Below are 17,755 nucleotides of genomic sequence, written 5' to 3'. Positions count from 1 at the left end.
GATCTAAGGAATGGGCTGATTTTATGGCCAGCAGCTGTCTTTTTACTATCCTATTAACAGTCTTTAATAGTCTGGGAGAGGGACATGAAGGGCCCAAGGCAGGAAGCTTCCTGTTTACCCTGAGGTCTAACAATGCTGCAGCTGGGCTGGGCGTCTACAATTTCAGAGAAAAGTCATTTCCTTCTGAGACCCAGCTAAAACAGAAACCAGACCCTTCATGTACCTAGAAGTAGATGCTTTTTTGTTCTCTAATGAAGGTGGGAGGAGAGGGAGTGTTTGACATGTCTTTACCAGCCTCCCTGGAAAAAAAAAATGACTTTTCTTGAACCGACCCTCTCACCTTCATCTAAAAAATGTCGTGTGTGCAGGCTCATGGGATTTGAAACTGATTCTTTGAGCAGTTGTTTAGTAATGCCTATTTTAGGGGAATAAAGAAGACTGGCATGCCTCTTGTCCTCAAATAGCTGTTTCATAGAGCTTCTAGCAGAAACACAGGATCATTAAGGGAAAAACTGTAAATTCTGGGGAATGAAGAGACACTTAAAACTTCTTGCTCTGTATTTCTCTACTTGAACTTATGTATGATGAGGATGAATTTTACTTAGGAAAAGGTAAGTGTGGTACAGAGTCGGTGGTGGTGGTTTAATCACTAAATCATGTCTGATTGTTGAGACCCCATGGACTGTAGCATGACAGGCTCCTCTGTCCATGGGATTTTCCAGGCAAGAATATTGAAGTGGGTAGCCATTCCCTTCTCCAGGGGGTCTTCCGGACCCAGGGATCGAATCCGTGTCTCCTGCATTGCAGGCAGATTCTTTACTGCTGAGCCACCAAGGAAGACCCCATGTTACAGAGTTGCTGCTAAGTCGCTTCAGTCATGTCCGACTCTGTGCGACCCCATAGACGGCAGCCCACCAGGCTCCGCCATCCCTGGGATTCTCCAGGCAAGAATACTGGAGTGGGTTGCCATTTCCTTCTCCAGTGCATGAAAGGGAAAAGTGAAAGTGAAGTCGCTCAGTCATGTCCAACTCTTAGCGACCCCATGGACTGTAGCCTACCAGGCTCCTCCGTCCATGGGATTTTCCAGGCAAGAGTACTGGAGTGGGGTGCCATTGCCTTCTCCAAAGAGGCAGTAAGTCATAACTGACCAAACCGCTGATCAAGGGCAACTAAACTTCTCCTACACTGATAGACATATAAAGTGGTTCAATAACTTGGGAAAATAGTTTGGAAATACATACTAAAGGTAACATATATAATCACTTTACCTATGTGATTCTACTCTTAAATTCCCAACAGAAATGAATGCATATGTTTATCAAAAGGGATGTACTAGAATGTTGGTAGCATCACTACCATAATAACCAAAAACTAGAAACTAAGCAAAACCTTATCATCAGTGAAACAGATAAGTAAGTTATGGTATATTCACAAAATGGGATACTAAAAGGAAAGGAGAATGAATACCATAAACATAATGTAAACTAAAGTCAATGACAAATGAGTATACACTGTGTGCTTACATGTACATGAGTTCTAAAATATGCCAAAAGATATACATGCTCCAGTGGTTAAGAATCTGCCTGCCGACGCAGGGAGCATGGGTTGAATCTCTGGTCCAAGAAGCTCCCACGTGACACAGAGAAGCTAAGCCAGTGTGCCACAACTACTAAAGCCTGTATGTCTAGAGCCTGTGCTCCACAACCAGAGAGGCCACTGCAGTCAGATACCTGCACACCACAACGAAGAGTAGCCCCTGCTCGCTGCAAGCAGAGAAAGCCAACGTGCGGCAATATGGACCCAGTACAGTCAAAAATAAATAAAATTTTTAAAGAATTAAAAAAAAAATAAAATATGCCACATTAAATCTAGAATGTTATAAGTATGGAGAGTGGTTACCCTTGGGGGTCAGGGTAATCAAAAGAGGGCAAGGAGTATTCTGGAGTGCTGGTAAGGTTCCATATCCTGAATAGTTAATCATATAGATGTGGTTAAGTTTACAACATTCACACAATTTTATCCTTAGATTTTGTGTGCTTTCCATTACATATATTACACTTCAAGGAAATAACTAATTTAAAAAAAAAAAAAAGAGTGGAGAACTGCTAATTACTCAGAATAAGAATTGCATGTATAATGTCAGTTAGCAGCAGTTTCTTTACATATGTCATATTTCTGAAATGATAAACTGCTTAAAATAATTCATTTTACATAAACATGTATATGCACGTGTGTATGTACGTGTGTGTGTAGCATAATCCAACTGTGGAAGAGACTGCAAATGGCTTTACCAAAAAAAAAAAAAAAATCTGAATTTTAAGTCAAGTGTATGGACTCCTTCTAGAGAACATATTTTCCAGCCTCCCTGGCTGCCAGGTATAAGGACACACTACTAAGTTTGGATCAATAAGATGATTGCGCCATGTCATTAAATGAAACTACATACCTACCATTTTCTCTTACCCCACTTGCTACTGATAAGACATTATAATGCGGAATCAACATTGAGCATGCAGATGAGGTATACCTCAGATGACAGGGAAAACAAGATGGTAGGAATTCTGGGTCTAAGACAACATCATGAAACAGAGTCACCCTAGTCTCCTGGATTACCTACCAGTGTCGGCTTTGCTGCTGCTGCTGCTAAGTCGCTTCAGTCGTGTCCGACTCTGCACGACCCCATAGACGGCAGCCCACCAGGCTCTGCTGTCCCTGGGATTCTCCAGGCAAGAATACTGGAGTGGGTTGCCATTTCCTTCTCCAGTGTTACAGAGTTAGTACACTGTAAATTCACACAAGATGGAGATTCCTCCCAGCTTGAAATGCTTGAAAAGACTTCACAAGGGATAGACTTTGAAGGACAGCACGATTTGAAAGTTAAGGCCAGAGAATGAGTATACGAAGCAGGAAACAGAACAGAACATTCAGTTTGAGTGGAACTTAGAGGTGTGTCACTGCTGAGATCTAAGCCTTGAAATCATCCCCAAGCCCAGCTCCACCGAGTACTAGCTGTGTAAAGGTGAGCGAGGTACTGAATCTCTAGGCCTCTGTTTACTCATCTGTAAAACATGGATAACACGATCTACCTCATAGATATGAAGAATAACATTGTCTATCTCATAGGATTGTTGTGCAAATTAAATGAAAAGGACTAACAGAGGTATAGCTGCATTTTGGACATGTTGAGTTTACAGTGCCATCAGCACATTCATATGCCAGGAAAGGCGGAACTGGAGACAGAGGGGTCAGGGAGCCATCCACACTGCCATGCTAATTACAGCAGCCACGATATTGGATGGGACATCTCTACAAGGGGGTGATATCACTTACCATACAGGGTAGTTACGAAGATTCAGCGAGATACCTGATAAAGCACTAGCGTAGCACCTAGCACACAGGAAGAACTTAATGAACGGTAGCTATTTTTTATTGTCATTGTCATCGTCGTCATCGTCATTGTCACTGAAAGACCAGGAACACATAGTATCAGGTGGAAAAGAGAGTTTCAAGAAGAAAGAAATGGGGACTTCCCTGGAGGTCCAGTTAAGACTTGTTTGATCACTGGTCAGGGAACTAAGATTCCACATGCTGTGTGCACGGCCAAAAAGAAAAGAAGAGAGAAATGGTTACCAGGTTCATATGCTGTTAAGGAAAGGATGAGAAAAGCTACTGAATTTAGGGATGAGGGATATTAATCAGGGTAGGCTAACTGCAGTAACAAACAACTCCCCAAACTCGGTGGTTTAATAATAAAAGATTTTTCTTGCTCACATCGTAGTCTAGTTGAGATTTGAGGAGGGATGCCTGCTCCACCAGGTCATTTGGGACTCAGGCTTCTTCCATTTCATGACCCTGCCGTCCTTTAGATAGATGCTCAGAGTCCTCTGCTTGCAGAGAGGTTTTCAGGGGCCAGAGCTGGGAGAGTTGTACGTCACTTTCACTGTCGTTCCATTGACTGGAACTCGGTCATATGGCCACGTCTAACTCCCAAGGGAAGTTGGGAAGTAGAGTTGCCAGATAAAATACAGGATGCTCGGTTAAATTTGAATTTCAGGTAAATGATATATATTTTTTCAGTATAATTATGTTCCAAATATTGCAGGAGACATATAAGAAGTTCTTCATTGTTTATCTGAAATTCAAATTTAATTGGATATCCTGTATTTTTATTTGCTAATTTGGCAAGCCTAGTGGGAAGTGAAGTCTGGCTGTGAGTTTAGGACAAAGAGAACACAGATATTTGTGTGTCACAGTATGCATCAGTCTGTGTTTCTGAATCACATGCCTGTTTCTGCCTTTCCCACAGAGAGAACAGTTACCCCTCCCAAGGAAGTTACTTCCAAATCCCATCTAGCTACTCTATTCAGCTCCAGGCAGCTCAGCCAGCTTCTAACATGGTTCCTTAAAGTGATTAACACCCAAAAAAGATGTCCTTTTCATTATAGGGGACTGGAATGCAAAAGTAGGAAGTCGAGAAACACCTGGAGTAACAGGCAAATTTGGCCTTGGAGTACAGAATGAAGCAGGGCAAAGGCTAATAGAGTTTTGCTAAGAGAACACACTGGTCATAGCAAACACCCTCTTCCAACAACACAAGAGAAGACTCGACACATGGACATCACCAGATGGTCAACACTGAAATCAGATTGATTATATTCTTTGCAGGCAAAGATGGAGAAGCTCTATACAGTCAGCAAAAACAAGACCAGGAGCTGACTGTGGCTCAGATCATGAACTCCTTATTGCCAAATTCAGACTTCAGTTGAAGAAAGTAGGGAAAACCACTAGACCATTCAGGTATGACCTAAATCAAATCCCTTATGATTATACAGTGGAAGTGAGAAATAGATTTAAGGGACTAGATCTGACAGAGTGCCTGATGAATTATGGACGGAGATTTGTGACATTGTACAGGAGACAGGGATCAAGAACATCCCCATGGAAAAGAAATGCAAAAAAGCAAAATGGCTGTCTGAGGAGGCCTTACAAATAGCTACGAAAAGAAGAGAAGCAAAAAGCAAAGGAGAAAAGGAAAGATATTCCCATTTGAATGCAGAGTTCCAAAGAATAGCAAGGAGAGATAAGAAAGCCTTCCTCAGCGATCAGTGCAAAGAAATAGAGGAAAACAACAGAATGAGAAAGACTAGCGATCTCTTCAAGAAAATTAGAGATACCAAGGGAACATTTCATGCAAAGACGGGCTCAATAAAGGACAGAAATGGTATGGACCTAACAGAAGCTATTAAGAAAATATGGCAAGAATACACAGAAGAACTATACAACAAAGATCTTCATGACCCAGATAATCACGATAGTGTGATCACTCACCTAGAGCCAGACATCCTGGAATGTGAAGTCAAGTGGGCCTTAGGAAGCATCATTACGAACAAAGCTAGTAGAGGTGATGGAATTCCAGTTGAGCTATTTCAAATCCTGAAAGATGATGCTGTGAAAGTGCTGCACTCTATATGCCAGCAAATTTGGAAAACTCAGCAGTGGCCACAGGACTGGAAAAGGTCCGTTTTCATTCCAATCCCACTGAAAGGCAATGCCAAAGAATGCTCAAACTACCGCACAATTGCACTCATCTCACACGCTAGTAAAGTAATGCTCAAAATTCTCCAAGCTGGGCTTCAACAATATGTGAACCGTGAACTTCCAGATGTTCGAGCTGGTTTTAGAAAAAGGCAGAGGAACCAGAGATCAAATTGCCAATATCCAATAGATCATCAAAAAAGCAAGAGAGTACCAGGAAAACATCTATTTCTGCTTTATTGACTATGCCAAAGCCTTTGACTGTGTGGATCACAATAAACTGTGGAAAATTCTTGTAGAGATGGGAATACCAGACCACCTGACCTGCCTGTTGAGAAACCTGTATGCAGGTCAGGAAGCAACAGTTAGAACTGGACACGGAACAACAGATTGGTTCCAAATCAGAAAAGGAGTACGTCAAGGCTGTATATTGTCACCCTGCTTATTTAACTTATATGCAGAGTACATCATGAGAAATGCGGGGCTAGAGGAAGCACAAGCTGGAATCAAGATTGCCGGGAGAAATATCAATAACCTCAGATATGCAGGTGACACCACCCTTATGGCAGAACGTGAAGAAGAACTAAAACGCCTCTTGATAAAAGAGAGGGGAGTGAAAAAGTTGGCTTAAAGCTCAACATTCAGAAAACTAATCTGGTCCCATCACTTCATGGGAAATAGATAGGGAAACGGTGGAAACAGTGTCAGATTTAATTTTGGGGGGCTCCAAAATCACTGCAGATGGTGATTGCAGCCATGAAATTAAAAGACGTTTACTCCTTGGAAGGAAAGTTATGACCAAACTAGACAGCATATTAAAAAGCAGAGACATTACTTTGCCAGCAAAGGTCCATCTAGTCAAGGCTATGGTTTTTCCAGTAGTCATGTATGGATGTGAGAGTTGGACTATAAGGAAAGCTGAGCACTGAAGAACTGATGCTTTTGAACTGTGGTGTTGGAGAAGACTCTTGAGAGTCCTTTGGACTGCAAGGAGATCCAACCAGTCCATCCTAAAGGAGATCAGTCCTGGGTGTTCATTGGAAGGACTGATGCTGAAGCTGAAACTCCAATACTTTGGCCACCTGATGCGAAGAGTTGACTCATTGGAAAAGACCCTGATGCTGGGAAGGATTGAGGGCAGGAGGAGAAGGGGACAACAGAGGATGAGATGGCTGCATGGCATCACCAACTCAATGGACATGGGTTTGGGTAAACTCCGGGAGTTGGTGATGGACAGGGAGTCCTGGCGTGCTGCGATTCATGGGGTCGCAAAGAGTCAGACCCGACTGAGTGACTGAACTGAACTGAACTGAATGTGATTATGAACTAAAAACCCAAGTTATCCATGGGAAAAGATTCTTAAAAAGAGTGAATATATGTATATGTATAACCAATTCAGTTTGCTGTACACCTGAAATTAATACTGTAGTGTAAATCAACTATGTTGTTGTTATTTAGTCACTAAGTCTGGTTTAACTCTGCATGCCCATGCACCGTAGCCCACCAGGCTCCTCTGTCCATGGGATTTCCCAGCAAGAATACTGGAGTTGGTTGCCAATTCCTTCTCTAGGGGATCTGCCCAACCCAGGGATCAAACCCACATCTGCTTGGCAGGCAGATTCTTTACCACTAAACCATCTGGGAAGCCCAAAATCAACTAAACTCCAAAAAAAAAAAAAGTATACCCATATACACCCATAAGAAAAAGTTCAGTGGAATTCTCTTGTGAATCCATCTGTTGCTTTGTTGGGAGTTTTTATCCATACCCTACAAGAAAATATACAATGATAGAGCAAGAATAGGGTAACTTCAGTGTAAGCTCCTATTCAGAAAAGGAGAGAATGGAAGATGTAAAACTGTCCCTTCCAAAGCAGTTCTGAATCTCTAATGGTCAGACTTGCTCTAGGAAGGACTCCTTTGTTCATTGTTCTCCACTGTTCTCACAGCTCCTGGCTGTGCCCTCTGGCTTGTTTATCCTTCCTGACCACACAGGAGATGGGCTTTGGGAAGTATGACCTCCTTGGTGAATGTTCAGCTTATGCCCACTTCCTGCTGGTACAAGCATGGAGGGCCTAAAAGTTACTTTAAATCTTGGCCAGCCAAAAGCCTATGTATCTGTGTGGGGAGGGGGTAACATATACATAACATAAAGTTCATCATTTTAACCATTTTTAAGTATAAAGTTCAGTGGCATTAAGTATATTGACATTATTGTGCAGCCATCACCACTTCAAGGTTCATCCATATTATAGAATGTGTGAAAATCTCCTTTCTTATATAGAATGGGTAAACAACAAGTTCCTACTGTATAGCACAGGGAACTATATTCATATGCTAGGATAAACCATAATGGAAATGAATATAAAAAAATGTATAGGCAGTTCCCTGGTGGTCTAGTGGCTAGGATTCCAGGCTTTCATTGCCATGATCCAGGTTCAGTCGTTAGTCTTGGAACTGAGATCCTACAAGCTCTGCAGTGCTGCCAGAAAAAGAAAAAAAAAAGAATGTATATATGTGTATAACTGAGTCACTTTGCTGTGCAGTAGAAATTAACATTGAAAATCAATTATGCTTCAATAAAAAATAAATTTAAAAATACTTCCATTCTTTTTAAGGCTGAATAACATACCATTGTATGTATGTTGTTATTGTTCAGTTGCTCAGTCATGTCTGACTCTTTGCAACCCCACGGACTACATACAGCACACCAGGCTTCCCTGTCCTTCACCAAATCCCAGAGTTCGCTCAAACTCATGTCTATTGAATCAGTGATGCCATCCAACCATCTCTTCCTCTGTCATCCCCTTCTCTTACTGCCTTCAATCTTTCCCAGCATCAGGGTCTTTTCCTGTGAATCAGTTCTTCGAATCAGGTGGCCAAAGTATTGGAGCTTCAGCTTCAGCATCAGTCCTTCCAATATTCAGGACTGATTTCCTTTAGGATGGACTGGTTGGATCTCCTTGCAGTCTAAGGGACTCTCAAGAGTCTTCCCCAACACCACAGTTCAAAAGCATCAATTCTTTGGTGCTCAGCTTTCTTTATAGTCCAACTCTCACATCCATACATGACTACTGGAAAAACCATAGCCTTGACTAGATGAATCTTTGTTGGCAAAGTAATGTCTCTGCTTTTTAATATGTTGTCTAGGTTGGTCATAGCTTTTCTTCCAAGGAGTAAGCGTCTTAATTTCGTGGCTGCAGTCACCATCTGCAGTGATTTTGGGGCCCAAGAAAATAAAGTCTGTCACTGTTTCCATTGTTTCCCCCTCTGTTTGCCATGAAGTAATGGAAATGGATGCCATGATTTTAGTTTTTTGAATGCTGAGTTTTAAGCCAGCTTTTTCACTCTCCTTTTTCACTTTCATCAAAAGCCTCTTTAGTTCCTCTTTACTTTCTGCCATAAGGGTGGTGTCATCTGCATATCTGAGGTTATTGATATTTCTCCCGGCAATCTTGATTCCAGCTTGTGCTTCCTCCAGCCCAGCATTTCTCATGATGTACTCTGCATATAAGTTAAATAAGCAGGGTGACAATATACAGCCTTTTCATACTCCTTTCCCGATTTGGAACCAGTCTGTTGTTCCATGTCCAGTTCTAACTGTTGCTTCCTGACCTGCATACAGGTTTCTCAACAGGCAGGTCAGGTGGTCTGGTATTCCCATCTCTACAAGAATTTTCCACAGTTTATTGTGATCCACACAGTCAAAGGCTTTGGCATAGTCAATAAAGCAGAAATAGATGTTTTCCTGGTACTCTCTTGCTTTTTTGATGATCTATTGGATATTGGCAATTTGATCTCTGGTTCCTCTGCCTTTTCTAAAACAAGCCCGAACATCTGGAAGTTCACGGTTCACGTATTGTTGAAGCCTGGCTTGGAGAATTTTGAGCATTACTTTACTAGTGTGTGAGATGAGTGCAATTGTGCAGTAGTTTGAGCATTCTTTGGCATTGCCTTTCTGTGGGATTGGAATGAAAACGGACCTTTTCCAGTCCTGTGGCCACTGCTGAGTTTTCCAAATTTGCTGGCATATAGAGTGCAGCACTTTCACAGCATCATCTTTCAGGATTTGAAATAGTTCAACTGGAATTCCATCACCTCCACTAGCTCTGTTCATAGTGATGTTTCCTAAGGCCCACTTGACCTAGAGCCTAGAGCCAGAGCCAGAGCCAGGATGTCTGGCTCTAGGTGAGTGATCACATCATCGTGGTTGTCTGGGTCATGTTCCCAGATATCTCTAATTTTCTTGAAGAGATCTCTAGTCTTTCCCATTCTATTGTTTTTCTCTATTTCTTTGCATTGTTCACTTAGGAAGCCTTTCTTATCTCTTCTTGCTGTTCTTTGGAACTGTGCATTCAGATGGGTGTATCTTTCCTTTTCTTCTCAAAGTATGAAATGGCAAAAAGTTATGACAATGAAACGTTATTGTATGTATACAGCAGAGTTTATCTATTTGTCTGTTGATGGATATTCTTGGATAGCGCCACCTTTTGGCTATTTCAAATAATGCTACTAATGAACATGTGAAAGTCAAAGTCACTTAGTCTTGTTCAATTCTTTGCAACCCCATGGACTACACAGTCCATGAAATTCTCCAGGCCAGAATACTGGAGTGTATAGCTGTTCCCTTCTCTAGGGGATCTTCCTAATCCAGGGATCAAACCCAGAATTCCCACATTGCAGGTGGATTCTTTACCAGCTGAGCCACCAGGGAAGCCCAAGAGTAGTGGAGAGGCTAGCCTACTGCTTCTCCAGTGGATCTTCCTGACCCAGGAATTGATCCAGGATCTCCTGCATTGCAGGCAGATTCTTTACCAGCTGAGCTATCAGGGAAGCCATATGAACATTACAGTTGCCTGTTTTCAACTCTTTGGGGTATATGCTGCTGCTGCTAAGTCGCTTCAGTCGTGTCCGACTCTGTGCGACCCCATAGAGGGCAGCACACCTAGCTCCCCAGTCCCTGGGATTCTCCAGGCAAGAACACTGGAGTGGGTTGCCATTTCCTTCTCCAATGCATGAAAGTGGAAAGTGAAAGTGAAGTCGCTCAGTCGTGTCCGACTCGTAGCGACCCCATGGGCTGCAGCCCACCAGGCTCCTCCCTCCATGGGATTTTCCAGGCAAGAGTACTGGAATGAGGTGCCATTGCCTTCTCCTACTGAGAAATATATAGTGCTGGATCATATGTTAATTCTATACTGTTGTTGTTGTTTTAGGAACTGCTATACTGTTTTTCTGGGCTTCCCTGGTGGCTCAGATGGTAAAAGCGTCTGCCTACAATGCGAGAGACCTGGGTTCAATCCCTGGGTTGGGAAGATCTCCTGGAGAAGGAAATGGCAACCCAGTCCAGTATTCTTGCCTGGAAAATCCCATGGACGGAGGAGCCTGGTAGGCTATGGTCCATGGGGTCACAAAGAGTCGGACACAACTGAGCAACTTCACTTTCACTTTCATACTGTTTTTCATAGCAGTTGCACCATTTTGTATTCCCACTAGCAGTGCACAAGGATCCAGATTTCTCCACATCCTCACCAACACTTATTTTCCTTTTAGTCCCTTCTTCTATTTTTTTTTTTTAATACTAGCCATCCTAGTGGATGTGAAGTGGTATCTCACTGTGGTTTTGATTTGCATTTCCCTAATGACTAGTGATGTTGAGCATCTTTTTATGTGCTTATTGACCATTTGTATACTTTTGGGAAATTGTATACTCAGATCCTTTGCCCATTTTTTTTTCCTTTGCCCATTTTTTATAATTTTATTTATGTATTTTTGACTGTCCTAGGTCTTCGTTGCTCTACAGGCTTCTCTCAAGTTGCGGTGAGCAGGGCTACTCTCTAGTTGCAGTGCGTAGACTTCTCATTGCGGTGGCTTCTCTTGTTGCAGAGCACAGGCTCTAGGGGCATGGGCTTCTGTAGTTATGGCTCCTGGGCTCTAGAGCCCAGGCTCAGTTTGTGTGGTGCACAGCTTTATTTGCTCCGTGGCATGTGGGATCTTCCTGGATGAGGGATTGAACCCATGTCTCCTGCATTGGCATGCAAATTCTTTACCACTGAGTCATCAAGAAAGCCCTGTTCATTTTTAAATTGGGTTGTTTCTTTGTTGTTGAATTGTTGAAGTTCTTTATATATTTTGGATATTAATCAGATATGTGATTAACAGATTTTTTTTTCCCATTTCATGTGTTGCCTTTTCACTCTATTGATAGTGCCCTTCAGTGCACAAAATTTTTAGTTTGATGAAGTCCAATTTAATTATTTTTCTCTTGTTGCCTATGCTTTTTGTATCATATGCAGAAAAATCATCACCAAATCCAGTATTGTGAAGATTTTGCCTTATGTTTTCTTCTAAGAGTTTTATAGATTTAGCTTTTATGGTTAGGTCTTTTATCCATTTTAGGTTAAATTTTGTATGTGGTATAAGGTAAAGTTCTTACTTTCTTGTACATGTGAATATCCAGTTTTCCCAGCATTATTTATTGAAAAGACTGTGCTTTCCCCATTGAAAGGTCTTAGAATCCTTATTAGAATCATTTGACTATATATGCAAGCGTTCCTAAGCTCTTTAATCTATTCCATTGGTCTATACGTCTGTCTTTATGCTGGTACCACACTGTTTTGATTATTGTAGCTTTGTAGTAAGTTTTGAAATCAGGAAGTGTGAGACCTCCAACTTTACTCTTCTTGTTCAGAATTGTTTTGGCTATTCAGGGTCCTTTGAGATTTCATATTATATTTAAGCTGTCAAAGTTTAGTTTTTGCTTTTTTTTTTTCAAGTTGGGCTCATAGTTTCTTTGACAATACCATTACCTCAAACTATTTTTGGTGTATAAGTCAGAATTCTCCAGAGAAATATAACCAATAGGATTATGTGTGTATGTGTATCTATACCTATCTATCTATTTATCTGTCTATAGAGAGATTTTAATGAATTGGCTCATATGATTGTGGAAGCTGGCAAGTCCACAATCTGCTGGGTAGGCCAGCAGCTGGAGACCCAATAGAACAGTTGATGTAATTTAAGTCTGAAGGCAGTCTACTGGCAGAATTCCTTCTTTCTCAGGGAAAGTCAGTCTTTTTTCTGTTAAGGCTTTCAACTGATTAGATGAGACCCACTTAACTTATGGACGGAGAAGGCAATGGCACCCCACTCCAGTCCTCTTGCCTGGAAAATCCCATGGACAGAGGAGCCTGGACGGTTGCAGTCCATGGGGTCGCTAAGAGTTGGACACGACTGAGTGACTTCACTTTCACTTTTCACTGTCATGCACTGGAGAAGGAAATGGCAACCCACTCCAGTGTTCTTGCCTGGAGAATCCCAGGGACGGGGGAGCCTGGTGGGCTGCCGTCTATGGCGTCGCATAGAGTCGGACACGACTGAGTTACAGCAGTAGCAGTAACTTATGGAGGATAATCTGCTTTACTCAAGTCTTCTGACTTAAATGTTACACTCACCTGAAAAGTACTTTCACAGAAATACCCAGAATATTTGACCAAATATCTGTATACTGTGGCCTAGCCAAGCTGACACAAAATTAACACAATAGATTCCTGCTCTATTTGCTTCTAGTTAGATCCATATGACACAACCACACTCCAGTTCTTTTCTAGATAGAATTTTCAAGCTGATATATTTATCTCCTCCTTATCCCCTTGCCTCACTTCCAATGTAATGATGGCTACATTGAGGTCATCTGAAATAATAAGTGAGAAGGCCAGTCTTCACCTGATATTTGCCTTAGAGATGACCACATCTTTCAACTCATGTTGTCTGAGAACTTTTTCAATCTTACACAATTTCTAGTCCATAAACAGTCACTTTTACTGACCCTGAGAGGACCATCGTTTTTGGACTTCCTCTGCTTGAAAAATCAACTAATCCTCACCTAAGTCCACCTCTTTATTCTAATACTTTATAAAGGTACCTGTGCTGGTTATTGAGTTATTGTTTCAGCTCCAAATCCACCCTTCTACTTTCTACTATGAGATACTGGAGCTGGGACTTTGCAAATCACGTTGCTATCGTCGGCCGGCTCTATGTTTGATTCTGCCAATAAGGGCCACTAGAGGGAGATAGTGAGGTCAGAGGAGGAAGAAAGGACTGCTTTCTTCAGTTTGCTTCCTGTTCCTGTGAGACGATCCTAACTATGCTCCTTCACCTCAGCAGCAGCAGTGCCATCCTGTAGCAGCAGCTGAATCCACTTTGCAGTTTTTTCCAAAAATTGCAGACCCAGCTCCATGGTGTACCGTTCAGAGACACCAGCACCATCTGTGTAGCACCTCTTTCTCAGAAGTGTTGGTCCCTCCTCCAAGTTCAGAGGTACCAGCCACCAACACTAGACTTAGAGGTCTGAGTTTCAGCTCTGAAGGAACCCTCTTCTAAGTTTCCAAGTTTTAGTAATTCCAAACTCTTCCTTTTGTTCTCCTAGTCCTAGGAGTTTAGATGCTTCCTGCTGCTGCTGCCTCCATAGTATCTGTTTTCTTTTCACCCTTTCAGATAACTAATAACAATGTTATACCTAGAATAACCATTCTGTTTATTACATTTTCTCCAGTGACTTGTGTGGTTTCTTTCTCATTGGCAGGACCCTGAGGGATACAGAAATTGGTGCTAGGAGGGGTCCCAGGGAATTGACTCAAAAGATGGGATTAGGGAACTGTTTTGGTTGTGTCATTGGGTTTGAATGTGTTGAGCTTCTTGCCAATGAGAAATGTGATGCTGCTAATTCACGGCATGCTGTGGCAACATGATTAATCAAATTATCACCTGTGGTAACTTGTGATGAGTGCTAACTAAAGCAAGTGCCTTGGGGGCCCACATGGTTGTTGTACCTGACAATTATGGCAGTGATGATGACTATAGGGACTGTAGTGATGATGACCACAGAAGGAATTCTGAGAGCATCAGAGTCCTTGCAGAAAGAAAATGACAAGCTGGGGCTTTTAAACTCTCAGCTCAAATCATGGTCAGAGAGTCACAGAGCTTCCATGATAGCCCATAAAATATCACTTATTTCTTGTAGTCACCAGACTTGTTTGCTACAAATAGAACAAAAATATAGTGCATGTTGTCGAATGTTATCAGTTGAATTCAGTCTTACTAAGCCTTTCCTGTGACTGAGAAGGAATGGGACCTTGAAGCTTTGAATGGACACATCTGGTTTGACACTCTTCTAGGTTCTCAGAATCTTCTCCATTCCGCCAGCAGATGGGAAGAAGAGCAGCGATCAGTACTTGCGAGTTTTATGGGACAGCCTATCACTTCTGGCTTCCCTGGTGGTTCAGTGGTAAAGAATCCGTCTGTCAACGCAGGAGACACAGGTTCGATCCCTGGGTTGGGAAGATCCTCTAGAGAAGGAAATGGCAACCCACTCCAGTGTTCTTATCTGGGAAATCCCATGGACAGAGGAGCCTGGTGAGTTACAATCCAGGGATCGCAAAAGAGTTGGACACGACTGAGCGACTGAACAACTGTCACTTCCACTCACATGCCGTTAGCCAGGATTCAGTATCTGCAACAGAGGCTAGGGACTGTGGGTATTGATGAGAATGGTTAGTTTATACCACACTAAATGGGTCACTAGTGACCCACTGAAGATAGAATTCTTGGGGGAGTAATATAGAAGCCAAGATGCAAAAAGCTAAGAAATTATTAAGTGACAAGAAAGTAGTAGCTACTCTTACTAAAGAAGTAATAGCTACTCTTTTTTAATAAGAGTAACAATGAAAGACAAGAATGGCAGAAAGCAAAGAGGAACTGAAGAGCCTCTTGATGAGGGTGAAAGAAGAGAGTGAAAAAGTTGGCTTAAAACTCAACATTCAGAAGACTAATAAGATCATGGTATCTGGTCCCGTCACTTCATAGCAAATTTTATTTTCTCGGACTCCAAAATCACTGGGGACAGTGACTGCAGCCATGAAATTAAAAGAAGAAAGCTATGACAAACTTGCTCCCTGGAAGAAAAACCATGACAAACCTAAACATCATGTTAAAAAGCAGAGACATCACCTTGCCGACAAAGATCCACATAGTCAAAGCTACGGTTTTTCCAGTAGTTATGCACAGATGTGAGAGTTGGATCACAAAGAAAGCTGAGCACCAAAGAATTGATGCTTTGGAACTGTGATGCTGGAGAAGACTCTTGAGAGTCCCTTGGACGGCAAGACCAAACCAGTCAATCCTAAAGGAAATCAGTCCTCAATATTCAATATTCATTGAAAAGACTGATGCTGAAGTGGAAGCTCCAATACTTTGGCCACCTGAGGCAAAGAGCTGACTCATTGGAAAAGCCCCTGATGTTGGGAAAGATCGAGGGCAGGAGGAAAAGGGGGAGACAGAGGATGAGATGGTTGGATGGCATCACCAGCTCAATGGACATGAGTTTGAGCAAACTCTGGGAGATAGTGAAGGACAGGGAAGCCTGGCGTGCTGCAGTCCATGGAGTAGCAAAGATTCTGATGTGATTGAGCCACTGAAAAACAACAAATGAGAGGGAAAAAGATAAATCTGAAGCTAGTAAGGAGGTAGCCAAACATAGAAAGTTGTTTCTGTGGTTGGTTTTTTAGTTTAGTTTTGCTTTTTAATTGATAGAGAACTGCGCATGCATTTATAGTCTTGATGAACAGGAAGAGAGATTCATGGAGGGTTGGCCATGGACAGAATGAAGCCTGCATCTTTAAGATGAGAGGAAAGGACAGAAACAAGTAGAGAAATGTGAGGCAGACAGGAGGGTAGCTGACAATCAAAGAGAATTGTTTTGGTTTCTATAAAGTGACAAGGAGCCAGAATTAGGGTTTCAAGAAGATCCAGTTGCGGTGGGACAGGAATCTGTCCTTGAACCTGTAAGTCCAGCTTTGTTCCACAGCCAAGGAGCAAGAGGGGAGGCTCATCAAATCCAGAATCTTTGGCACCAAGGGCATGGTTCAGTGGCTTTTGGCATGTGTAACAATTACGGCTCCTTAAGGGCGCTGTTGTTGCAATTACCCCTCTGTGTCGTGTATTCTGACTTCCTTTCTCTTATCCTAGTCTCCAGTTCTCTCTTTCCCCTATACTTTTCCTTAGGTTTTCCAGTAATCCCAGTGTGGTGGACAGACCCTAAGGTGAGCCTCAGTGATCGCCTCCTGGTATTCACGCTTTTGTGTGATTCTCTCACCTTCGAGTGGGACCTGTGACTTGCTTCTCGCCTGTAGCACCGGTGAAGGCGTCCGGCTGTTACTCCGGTTGCATATGGAAGCTGTGTTATACAGAACTCCGCGTTAGCAGCCTGGAGCTAGAGACTCTCCTTGCGAGCCTGAGGAAGTAAGCAGCCGTGTTGGAGAGGCCCACAACGCAAGGAACTGGGGTGACCTCAAGGCACTGACTGCAGATGGCCTCTGGAACCTCAGAGAGGCCTCCAGGTTACAGCCAGGCCCTCAGTCAGACAGGCACAAGAAAAAAGTTCTGCCCACAACGTCTGAGTGGGTTTCCAGGTGTTTTCTTCCCCAGTTGAGTTCCCAGACGAGCAGGCAGCCTTGCTGACACCTTGTCTGCAGCCTTCTGAGACTAAGCAGGGGACTCAGCTAAGCTGTCCTGGGCCCCTGACCTGGAACCTGTGAGATATAAGATGTGTTGTTTTAAGCCGCTACATGTGTGGTAATTTGTTACACAGCAATAGAAAACGAATACACCCTAAACTCTTGAAAAACACTGGGGCCCTGTGGCATCCACTCCCCATCAGATGATAGGAAACCTGGGTCTGGGTCCAGATTGCAAAGCTGGATGAAGGGGGCAGAGAGGGTGTGCCGCACAGACTCCTTGGGCACTTTGAAGTTCACGACAGTAATTAACAGGCCGCTGGCTTTCCAAGCAGATTGTGTCCCAAGCCCACCCCTGTCGGCCCCGGAGATGCCTGTCTGATAAGTCTTCAGAGATGGGTGGTGAAGCCTGCTCCTGGAAATCCAGATTGCCAGAAGTAGATCACCTCTCAAATCTCGGCGCTCGGCCGGGTGCCCGGCACCCAGGGTACGCCCAACAAATGATCTGACTGCAAAAGAGCAGAAAGAGTCCTGGAGCGCGCTTCCGCGGCCCGGTCCTCGTGCGGCAGCGATCGGGGCGGCGGGGGATGGGGTCGGGGCCCTGCGGCGGGTCAGGACCCGGCCGCCGCGCGGCCGGAGCGCCATCCCGGGCCCAGGCGGAGGGGGCGCTGCGGCGGGAGGCCGTGCAGGGCGGGGCGGGGCGGGGCGGGCCG

Source organism: Giraffa tippelskirchi, chromosome 3 (genome assembly GCF_054371585.1).
Source record: "Giraffa tippelskirchi isolate mGirTip1 chromosome 3, T2T-mGirTip1v1.2.pri, whole genome shotgun sequence".
Lineage (NCBI taxonomy): Eukaryota > Metazoa > Chordata > Mammalia > Artiodactyla > Giraffidae > Giraffa > Giraffa tippelskirchi.
This window is presented reverse-complemented; position numbering follows the sequence as displayed.